Genomic DNA, 11,588 nt, shown 5'->3' with positions numbered 1-11,588 from the left:
TTGGTGTGATAGTGTGCAGATTATGCGACATTAAAGATGTCTGTGTGTTTTGCCTTTCCTGGTATTCTGGGACCGGGAAACTATAAAGGGGATGAGAGCACTCATCCGTTTAACATGTCAAAATTAGTATCAAGTATAGGCTGGTGCTTGGGAGGGACAGAGCAATATTCGTAACAGTAATGATCCAAGAAGGACCAGAAAGAGTCCCCTTTTAACATAGCACTCGATGCCGGAGAGAAGTGAAATGGATAACAGTGATCCTACAGAAACATTTTCTGTTAAGGGACTTTTAGCCCCAAGGGAACCGATAAACCAGAAAAATAAAATAAAAAAGTTTTATTAGTTCAAATACTCATTAAAAACACACATATCATTCAAACAATTAAAGGAACCCCACGTAGAAGTGGCTGAGTATAGTCAGATATGTCTAAAATATCAAAAGGAACTATCTATATTCATGTTCAAGTCTGCTATCCTACTCACATCCATTACAGTTAGAAAAAAGTTCTACTGAGACAGTGACGTAATCCTAAATAAGAAGTATATATATATATGTAGTGGGCTGATAAATATCAGACTGTGTAAATTCAGGCTTGTTGCTATTTGGCAAAATAAATGGCATCACTGGTGGTGATCACTGCAACAATATTACCAGTATCCGGTCAAATGTGCCTGAAAACTCACGCCGCGGGATCACTCTTAGTATCAGCGTCTTTGTAAGCGTTACTAGTGAAACGCCCAGAGGAGCAGGAGAGAATAGTCAAAGCCAAACACAGTATAGTCACAGCTTGATCACGGCGGATCAAAACCAGAATCTAAGCAGAGACTCCATAGTGGGTGCAAGCCTGGCTCCTGCGGTGTGTACGATTACTGGATGTCGCCACTTCTAATGACGTCAGCTAGTGACGTCTATTCCCGACGATCGTTTCACGCGTAGCCAAGCTTCTTCAGGGGAGGAGGAGTCTATTCGGTAAGTATTTAAATGGTTGATAATTGAAAAATCCCGCCTCTAGTGACGTATAGGGGCGGGGTCTATGTCCGTGAGCCTACGGGTGCATAGTACAGGTATTCTCCTTGTCGTAATACAATACATGGCTACGTGTAAGTTATTGCACTGCCTATGATGTCAATTAACCTGCAAATTCATTTCTATCTCTTGAATAAAGATGATAACACACACGTCTCCACACTACTCCATGCACACACACGTCTCCGCACAGCTCCGCACACACACGTCTCCACACTACTCCATGCACACACACGTCTCCACACTACTCCATGCACACACACGTCTCCACACTACTCCATGCACACACACGTCTCCACACAGCTCCGCACACACACACGTCTCCACACAGCTCCGCACACACACACGTCTCCACACTACTCCATGCACACACACGTCTCCACACAGCTCCGCACACACACACGTCTCCACACAGCTCCGCACACACACGTCTCCGCACAGCTCCGCACACACACATGTCTCCACACTACTCCATGCACACACACGTCTCCACACAGCTCCGCACACACACACGTCTCCACACAGCTCCGCACACACACGTCTCCGCACAGCTCCGCACACACACACGTCTCCGCACTACTCCATGCACACACACGTCTCCGCACAGCTCCGCACACACACGTCTCCGCACTACTCCATGCACACACACGTCTCCACACAGCTCCGCACACACACACGTCTCCACACTACTCCATGCACACACACGTCTCCACACAGCTCCGCACACACACACGTCTCCACACTACTCCATGCACACACACGTCTCCACACAGCTCCGCACACACACACGTCTCCACACTACTCCATGCACACACACGTCTCCGCACAGCTCCGCACACACACACGTCTCCACACTACTCCATGCACACACACACGTCTCCACACTACTCCATGCACACACACGTCTCCACACAGCTCCGCACACACACACGTCTCCACACTACTCCATGCACACACACGTCTCCGCACAGCTCCGCACACACACACGTCTCCACACTACTCCATGCACACACACGTCTCCACACAGCTCCGCACACACACACGTCTCCACACTACTCCATGCACACACACGTCTCCGCACAGCTCCGCACACACACGTCTCCACACTACTCCATGCACACACACGTCTCCGCACAGCTCCGCACACACACGTCTCCACACTACTCCATGCACACACACGTCTCCACACTACTCCATGCACACACACGTCTCCACACTACTCCATGCACACACACGTCTCCACACAGCTCCATGCACACACACGTCTCCACACAGCTCCGCACACACACACGTCTCCACACTACTCCATGCACACACACGTCTCCGCACAGCTCCGCACACACACACGTCTCCACACTACTCCATGCACACACACGTCTCCGCACAGCTCCGCACACACACGTCTCCGCACTACTCCATGCACACACACGTCTCCGCACAGCTCCGCACACACACGTCTCCACACTACTCCATGCACACACACGTCTCCACACTACTCCATGCACACACACGTCTCCACACTACTCCATGCACACACACGTCTCCGCACAGCTCCGCACACACACGTCTCCACACTACTCCATGCACACACACGTCTCCGCACAGCTCCGCACACACACACGTCTCCACACAGCTCCGCACACACACACACGTCTCCACACTACTCGCCACACTGCTACACACTACTTCATGCACACACACGTCTCCACACAGCTCCGCACACACACAGGTCTCCACACTACTCGCCACACTGCTACACACTACTTCATGCACACACACGTCTCCGCACAGCTCCGCACACACACACGTCTCCGCACAGCTCCGCACACACACACGTCTCCACACTACTCGCCACACTACTACACACTACTCCATGCACACACACGTCTCCACACTACTCCATGCACACACACGTCTCCGCACAGCTCCGCACACACACACGTCTCCACACTACTCGCCACACTGCTACACACTACTCCATGCACACACACGTCTCCGCACAGCTCCGCACACACACAAGTCTCCACACTACTCGCCACACTACTACACACTACTCCATGCACACGCACAGCTCCGCACACACACACGTCTCCACACTACTCCATGCACACACACGTCTCCACACTACTCCATGCACACACACGTCTCCGCACAGCTCCGCACACACACACGTCTCCACACTACTCGCCACACTCACACACGTCTCCACACTACTCCATGCACACACACGTCTCCGCACAGCTCCGCACACACACACGTCTCCACACTACTCCATGCACACACACGTCTCCACACTACTCCATGCACACACACGTCTCCGCACAGCTCCGCACACACACACGTCTCCACACTACTCGCCGCACACACACACACGTCTCCACACTACTCGCCGCACACACACACACGTCTCCACACTACTCGCCGCACACACACACACGTCTCCACACTACTCGCCGCACACACACACGTCTCCGCACAGCTCCGCACACACACACGTCTCCACACTACTCCATGCACACACACGTCTCCACACTACTCCATGCACACACACGTCTCCACACTACTCCATGCACACACACGTCTCCGCACAGCTCCGCACACACACACACACACACACACACACACACACACACACACACACACACACACACACACACACACACACACACACACACACACACACACACGTCTCCACACTACTCCATGCACACACACGTCTCCGCACATGTTACATGCTTTATTGATTCTGTTGATATGTTGGGAAGATCAGCAGCCGGGTTGGCGTGTGAGCCGGATAAATCATACATTTATCTCCTTCCTTTAGGATAAGCGCAACACGGCACATAATTACAGGATCCCACGGGCACCATCATCGGGCAGCGGTTACGGCAAACTCCCCCTCTGCTCACGCAGTCACCATCCAGATCCCGGGTCTCTGTGCCTGCGGGGAAGGAGAGACATCCTGCAAAGGGCGTCTAATACAGAGAGACGTCCTGCACACAGGGTCACTAATACAGAGAGACATCCTGCAAACAGGGGCTAATACAGAGAGACATCCTGCAAAGGGCGTCTAATACAGAGAGACGTCCTGCACACAGGGTCACTAATACAGAGAGACATCCTGCAAACAGGGGCTAATACAGAGAGACATCCTGCAAAGGGCGTCTAATACAGAGACACATCCTGCATACAGGGTCACTAATACAGAGACATCCTGCACACAGGGACACTAATACAGAGAGACATCCTGCACACAGGGTCACTAATACAGAGACACATCCTGCACACAGGGTCACTAATACAGAGAGACATCCTGCACACAGGGTCACTAATACAGAGAGACATCCTGCACACAAATCGCTCTCCTCTCCCTCAGGTCTCTCTATCTTTTTTTCCCCCTTCTGAGGTGTCTCTCTATATTTTCTCCCCAGGTGGCTCTCTGTCATCTCTCCCTCTCAGATCGCTGTCTCCCTTTTCTCCCCCCCTACACGTGACTCTTTTCTCCCCTCCCCCCCCCTCAGGTCACGCTCTCTTTTCTCCCCACCCCCATGTCTCTTTTCTCCCCCTCAGGTGTATGTATAATGTGTAAGATGTGTATAGGTGCCTGTGTATGTATAATGTGTAAGATGTGTATAGGTGCCTGTGTATGTATAATGTGTAAGATGTGTATAGGTGCCTGTGTATGTATAATGTGTAAGATGTGTATAGGTGCCTGTGTATGTATAATGTGTAAGATGTGTATAGGTGCCTGTGTATGTATAATGTGTAAGATGTGTATAGGTGCCTGTGTATGTGTAATTTGTATTGTATTGTATTGTATGTCTTTATTTATATAGCGCCATAAATGTAAGTACATAGCGCTTCACAGTTGTAATACATGTCATATAAATAACAAATAATATAAATAACAGATCATGGGAATAAGTGCTTCAGACATACTGTAAGAGTAACATTAAGGAAGGAGTCCCTGCTCCAAGGAGCTTACAATCTAATTGGTAGGGAGAACGTACAGAGACAGTAGGAGGGAATACTAGTAAGTGCGTCTGCAGGGGGCCAAGCTTTATGTATCGTGTGTCCATGATTATCCAGTGCTATTCATATGCTTCTTTAAGCAGATGTGTCTTCAGGTGGGTCTTAAAGGTGGATAGAGAGGGGTCTAGTCGAGTACTGAGGGGAAGGGCATTCCAGAGGTGAGGGGCAGAAAGTGAGAAAGGTTTGAGGCGGGAGAGGGCTTTAGATACAAAGGGGGTAGAAAGAAGACACCCTTGAGAAGAACGCGAGAGTCGGGGTGGTGCATAACGAGAAATTAGGGCTGAGATGTAAGGAGGGGCAGAAGAATGTAAAGCTTTAAAAGTGATGAGAAGAACGGAGTGTGAGATGCGGGATTTGATCGGAAGCCAGGAGAGGGATTTCAGGAGGGGAGACGCTGAGACAGATCTAGGAAAGAGTAGAGTGATTCTGGCAGCAGCATTTAGGATAGATTGTAGGGGAGACAGGTGAGAGGCAGGAAGGCCGGACAGCAGGAGGTTACAGTAATCAAGACGGGAGAGAATGAGAGACTGAGTGAGAGTTTTAGCAGTTGAGTAACAGAGGAAAGGGCGTATCTTTGTTATATTGCGGAGGAAAAAGCGACAAGTTTTAGAAACGTTTTGAATGTGAGGGGCGAATGTGAGAGAGGAATCAAGTGTGACCCCTAGGCAGCGTGCTTGGGCTACTGGGTGAATGATCGTATTTCCAATAGCAATGTGGAAGGAGGTAGTAGGGCCAGGTTTGGGAGGAAGTATAAGGAGCTCTGTTTTTGCCATGTTGAGTTTAAGGCGGCGGAGGGCCATCCAGGATGATATTCCAGAGAGGCATTCAGAAACTTTGGTCTGTATAGCAGGTGTAAGGTCAGGGGTTGAAAGGTAAATTTGTGTGTCGTCAGCATAGAGGTGATATTTAAACCCAAAAGATGTCATTAGGTCATCTAGAGAGAGTGTGTAGAGAGAAACGAGAAGAGGTCCCAGGACAGAGCCCTGGGGTACCCCCACAGAGAGATCAATAAAGGAGGAGGAGGTGTTAGCAAAAGAGACACTGAAGGTACGATGGGAGAGGTAAGAGGAGATCCAGGATAAAGCTTTGTTCCGAATACCAAGAGTATGGAGAATGTGAAGGAGAAGAGGGTGGTCCACGGTGTCAAATGCTGCAGAGAGGTCGAGTAATATGAGCAGAGTGTAATGACCTCTGTCTTTGGCAGCGTGGAGGTCGTCAGTTATTTTAGTGAGGGCTGTTTCAGTAGAGTGAGCAGTGCAGAAGCCAGACTGCAGAGGGTCTAGGACAGAATAGGTGTTGAGAAAGTGTAGCAATCGAGAGAATACAAGACGTTCAAGGAGTTTGGAGGCAAAAGGCAGGAGGGAGACAGGTCGATAGTTAGAAGGACAGGTAGGGTCAAGCTTGCTGTTTTTGAGTAATGGTATAACGTTTGCATGCTTGAAGGATGATGGAAAGGTACCAGAGTAGAGGGAAGAGTTAAAGATCTGTGTGAGCATAGGGATTATAGAAGGAGTAAGAGGTTTTAGGAGATGGGAGGGAATGGGATCAAGAGGGCAAGTGGTAGAGGGGGAAGAGGAGATCAGCAGTGACACATCCTCCTCCGAGATAGCGGAAAAAGAGTCAAGAAAGGCAGGAGGAGAGTTGGGAAGCATTGTGGGATGGGAGGAGGCAACAGATGGGATGTTCTGCCGTATGGACTCCACCTTTTCCTTAAAAAAGTCAGCAAAGTCCTGAGGTGAGATGGAGGAAGAAGAGGAGGCAGCTGAGGGTGGTCTGAGTAGAGAGTCATAGACAGAAAAGAGACGGCGTGGGTTAGACTTGTGTGTGTTGATTAGTGATGAAAAGTAGGTTTGTTTAGCCTGAGAGAGGGCAGAGTTGAAACAGGATAGCATAAATTTGTAGTGAATGAAGTCTGCGAGCGTATGAGATTTCCTCCAGAGGCGTTAAGAGGAACGAGTGGAGGAACGCAGCATGCGTGTGTGGGAGTTTAGCCAGGGTCTGGGGTTAGAAGGGCGAGGACGGCAGAGAGAAAGCGGGGCATGTAGATCAAGAGAGGAAGATAAGGCAGAGTTGTAGATCCTGACCAGGTTGTCAGGGTCTGAAGCAGAACTGAGAGAGGAGAGGGAGGAGCGTAAAGTGGAATCAAGAGCTGGTAGGTTAATAGAGCGCAGGTTTCTGCAAAAACGAGGGCGAGATGGAGATGGAGAGAAGCGAGAGAGAGAAAATGAGATGAGGTGATGGTCAGAGAGAGGAAAAGGGGAAATGGAGAAGTCGGAGAGAGAGAAGTTTTTAGTGAAAACCAGGTCTAGGTAGTGTCCATCTGAGTGACAGAAGTGGTGGTGACATAGGAATCTGTGTGCAGCCTATCATGGTGCAGATCCTGTGCCCTCCCCTTCTGGCCCTCGGAGAAGGTGCAAATTTGGAGGGAGTTCTGATACACACTTCCTAGGGAGTGGAAGTGTATGGCCGGTCTCCTCCCAGCTGGGAGAGGGAGAGGCCAGTCAGTCCTGCATGGGCTGGCTGGGCAGGAAAGATCAGATGCCTCGCTATTAGAAGAGGGCCAGCACCATCCAGAGGCCTGGGATCCTCTGAAAACCCTGCATCCGCTGTGTGCTTAACTGCAGTGACTGCTCAAATAAAGCCCTTTGTTTTACATACCCCTGCTTGAGTGTTCAGTCCACTGGGCAAGGGGGGGAAGAAGTCTGCTCTGGTGGGGACTGACTCTGGAACTCCTGGAGCCCACTGAAGCTGAAGGTGCTCACACCCTGACAGGAACATCATGATCATCACAAGGAAGGAGAGACATCCTGCAAAGGGCGTCTAATACAGAGAGACGTCCTGCACACAGGGACACTAATACAGAGAGACATCCTGCAAAGGGCGTCTAATACAGAGAGACATCCTGCACACAGGGTCACTAATACAGAGACACATCCTGCACACAGGGTCACTAATACAGAGACATCCTGCACACAGGGTCACTAATACAGAGACATCCTGCACACAGGGTCACTTATACAGAGAGACATCCTGCACACAGGGTCACTAATACAGAGAGACATCCTGCACACAGGGTCACTAATATAGAGACATCCTGCACACAGGGACACTAATACAGAGAGACATCCTGCACACAGGGACACTAATACAGAGAGACATCCTGCACACAGGGTCACTAATACAGAGATACATCCTGCACACAGGGTCACTAATACAGAGACACATCCTGCACACAGGGACACTAATACAGAGAGACATCCTGCAAAGAGCGTCTAATACAGAGAGACGTCCTGCACACAGGGTCACTAATACAGAGAGACATCCTGCACACAGGGGCTAATACAGAGAGACATCCTGCACACAGGGTCACTAATACAGAGAGACATCCTGCACACAGGGTCACTAATATAGAGACATCCTGCACACAGGGACACTAATACAGAGAGACATCCTGCACACAGGGACACTAATACAGAGAGACATCCTGCACACAGGGGCTAATACAGAGACACATCCTGCACACAGGGACACTAATACAGAGAGACATCCTGCAAAGGGCGTCTAATACAGAGAGACGTCCTGCACACAGGGTCACTAATACAGAGAGACATCCTGCACACAGGGGCTAATACAGAGACACATCCTGCACACAGGGACACTAATACAGAGAGACATCCTGCAAAGGGCGTCTAATACAGAGAGACGTCCTGCACACAGGGTCACTAATACAGAGAGACATCCTGCAAAGGGCGTCTAATACAGAGAGACGTCCTGCACACAGGGTCACTAATACAGAGAGACATCCTGCAAAGAGCGTCTAATACAGAGAGACGTCCTGCACACAGGGTCACTAATACAGAGAGACATCCTGCACACAGGGGCTAATACAGAGAGACGTCCTGCACACAGGGTCACTAATACAGAGAGACATCCTGCACACTGGGTCACTAATACAGAGAGACATCCTGCACACAGGGTCACTAATACAGAGAGACATCCTGCACACAGGGTCACTAATACAGAGAGACATCCTGCACACAGGGACTAATACAGAGAGACGTCCTGCACACAGGGTCACTAATACAGAGAGACATCCTGCACACTGGGTCACTAATACAGAGACATCCTGCACACAGGGACACTAATACAGAGACATCCTGCACACAGGGACACTAATACAGAGACACATCCTGCACACAGGGACACTAATACAGAGACACATCCTGCACACAGGGTCACTAATACAGAGAGACATCCTGCACACAGGGACTAATACAGAGAGACATCCTGCACACAGGATCAAATACAGAGGGACATCCTGCACACGTGGACTAATACAGAGAGACATCCTGCACACAGGGTCACTAATACAGAGAGACATCCTGCACACAGGGTCACTAATACAGGGAGACATCCTGCACACAGGGACACTAATACAGAGAGACGTCCTGCACACAGGGTCACTAATACAGAGACACATCCTGCACACAGGGACTAATACAGAGAGACATCCTGCACACAGGATCAAATACAGAGAGACATCCTGCACACAGGGTCACTAATACAGAGACATCCTGCACACAGGGACACTAATACAGAGACATCCTGCACACAGGGTCACTTATACAGAGATACATCCTGCACACAGGGTCACTAATACAGAGAGACTTCCTGCACACAGGGTCACTAATACAGAGAGACATCCTGCACACAGGGTCACTAATACAGAGAGACATACTGCACACAGGGTCACTAATATAGAGACATCCTGCACACAGGGACACTAATACAGAGAGACATACTGCACACAGGGTCACTAATACAGAGAGACATCCTGCACACAGGGACACTAATACAGAGAGACATCCTACACACAGGGACACTAATACAGAGAGACATCCTGCACACAGGGTCACTAATACAGAGACACATCCTGCACACAGGGTCACTAATACAGAGACATCCTGCACACAGGGTCACTAATACAGAGACATCCTGCACACAGGGACACTAATACAGAGACATCCTGCACACAGGGTCACTAATACAGAGACACATCCTGCACACAGGGTCACTAATACAGAGAGACATCCTGCACACAGGGTCACTAATACAGAGACATCCTGCACACAGGGACACTAATACAGAGACATCCTGCACACAGGGACACTAATACAGAGAGACATCCTGCACACAGGGACACTGCAATGTGACCAGATCCCTAAATCCCCTTGTGACTGATCTCACAGGCTTACAGCAGGAAACCCAACAGCTCACATCTCCCAGCTCCCGATACAGGACACTGTGTATAAGGAGGGATAGAGCCAGAAGTCCCAGCATAGGAGAGGTGTTATGTACGTGTATACCAGGGCAGGATCACTTACCCTCACAGCTGGGTACCCAGGAGGATACAGCACAGAGAACAAGCAGCAGCAGGAAGAGGATTCTCATGGCTGGTCAGAGGCTCAGGAGATGCAGGGACACAGGCTCTGGGCTTTGTGTGTAGCTGTGATAAGCTGTGTGCCCCTCACAGGGTATTTATCCCACACGGACTCTCAGCATGGGATACTTCCCTAATGCTGGCAGAGGGACACGTCACAGGTTACTGTCTCTGTGCTAATATGTTTAATAAACTTATACCAATAGTTTCATGTTAGTCACGGGAGACCAGGCATTTATGCCTTTTTACCAGGATCATATATTGAGCAAAATTGTACATTTATTCGCAGGAAAAGGCAGACACACAATGATACACAAACTACATAAGAAGAGATACACTTACTTGGGAACTGGGGTAAAAAAACTAGACTTCCTGCACACAGGGTCACTAATACAGAGAGACATCCTGCACACAGGGTCACTAATACAGAGATATATCCTGCACACAGGGTCACTAATACAGAGACATACTGCACACAGGGTCACTAATACAGAGATATATCCTGCACACAGGGTCTAATACAGAGAGACATCCTGCACACAGGGTCACTAATACAGAGAGACATCCTGCACACAGGGTCACTAATACAGAGAGACATCCTGCACACAGGGTCACTAATACAGAGAGACATCCTGCACACAGGGTCACTAATACAGAGACACATCCTGCACACAGGGCCACAAATACAGAGAGACATCCTGCACACAGGGTCACTAATACAGAGACATCCTGCACACAGGGACACTAATACAGAGAAACATCCTGCACACAGGGTCACTAATACAGAGAGACATCCTGCACACAGGGTCACTAATACAGAGAAACATCCTGCACACAGGGTCACTAATACAGAGAGACATCCTGCACACAGGGTCACTAATACAGAGAGACATCCTGCACACAGGGTCACTAATACAGAGACATCCTGCACACAGGGTCACTAATACAGAGAGACATCCTGCACACAGGGACACTAATACAGAGAGATATCCTGCACACAGGGTCACTAATACAGAGAGACATCCTGCACACAGGGTCACTAATACAGAGACACATTCTGCACACAGGGTCACTAATACAGAGAGACAT

The 11,588-nt window shown here is 49.5% G+C and overlaps 1 long non-coding RNA gene across 1 annotated transcript; it reads right to left on the bottom strand.

Moving 5' to 3' along the window:
• Positions 1 to 3,750: 3,750 nt before the first annotated feature.
• On the bottom strand, positions 3,751 to 10,642 carry LOC142476619 (uncharacterized). The gene is made up of 2 exons (XR_012791852.1): positions 10,444 to 10,642; positions 3,751 to 3,968 (listed from the first exon to the last, which is right to left on the bottom strand). It is a non-coding gene; the product is annotated as an uncharacterized LOC142476619 (long non-coding RNA).
• Between the last annotated feature and the right edge of the window lie 946 nt (positions 10,643 to 11,588).

The sequence above is a fragment of the Ascaphus truei genome, unplaced genomic scaffold (genome assembly GCF_040206685.1).
Source record: "Ascaphus truei isolate aAscTru1 unplaced genomic scaffold, aAscTru1.hap1 HAP1_SCAFFOLD_1617, whole genome shotgun sequence".
NCBI lineage: Eukaryota > Metazoa > Chordata > Amphibia > Anura > Ascaphidae > Ascaphus > Ascaphus truei.
The sequence above is the reverse complement of the archived record's forward strand: the minus strand, read 5'-3'. Positions and strand labels throughout refer to the sequence as shown.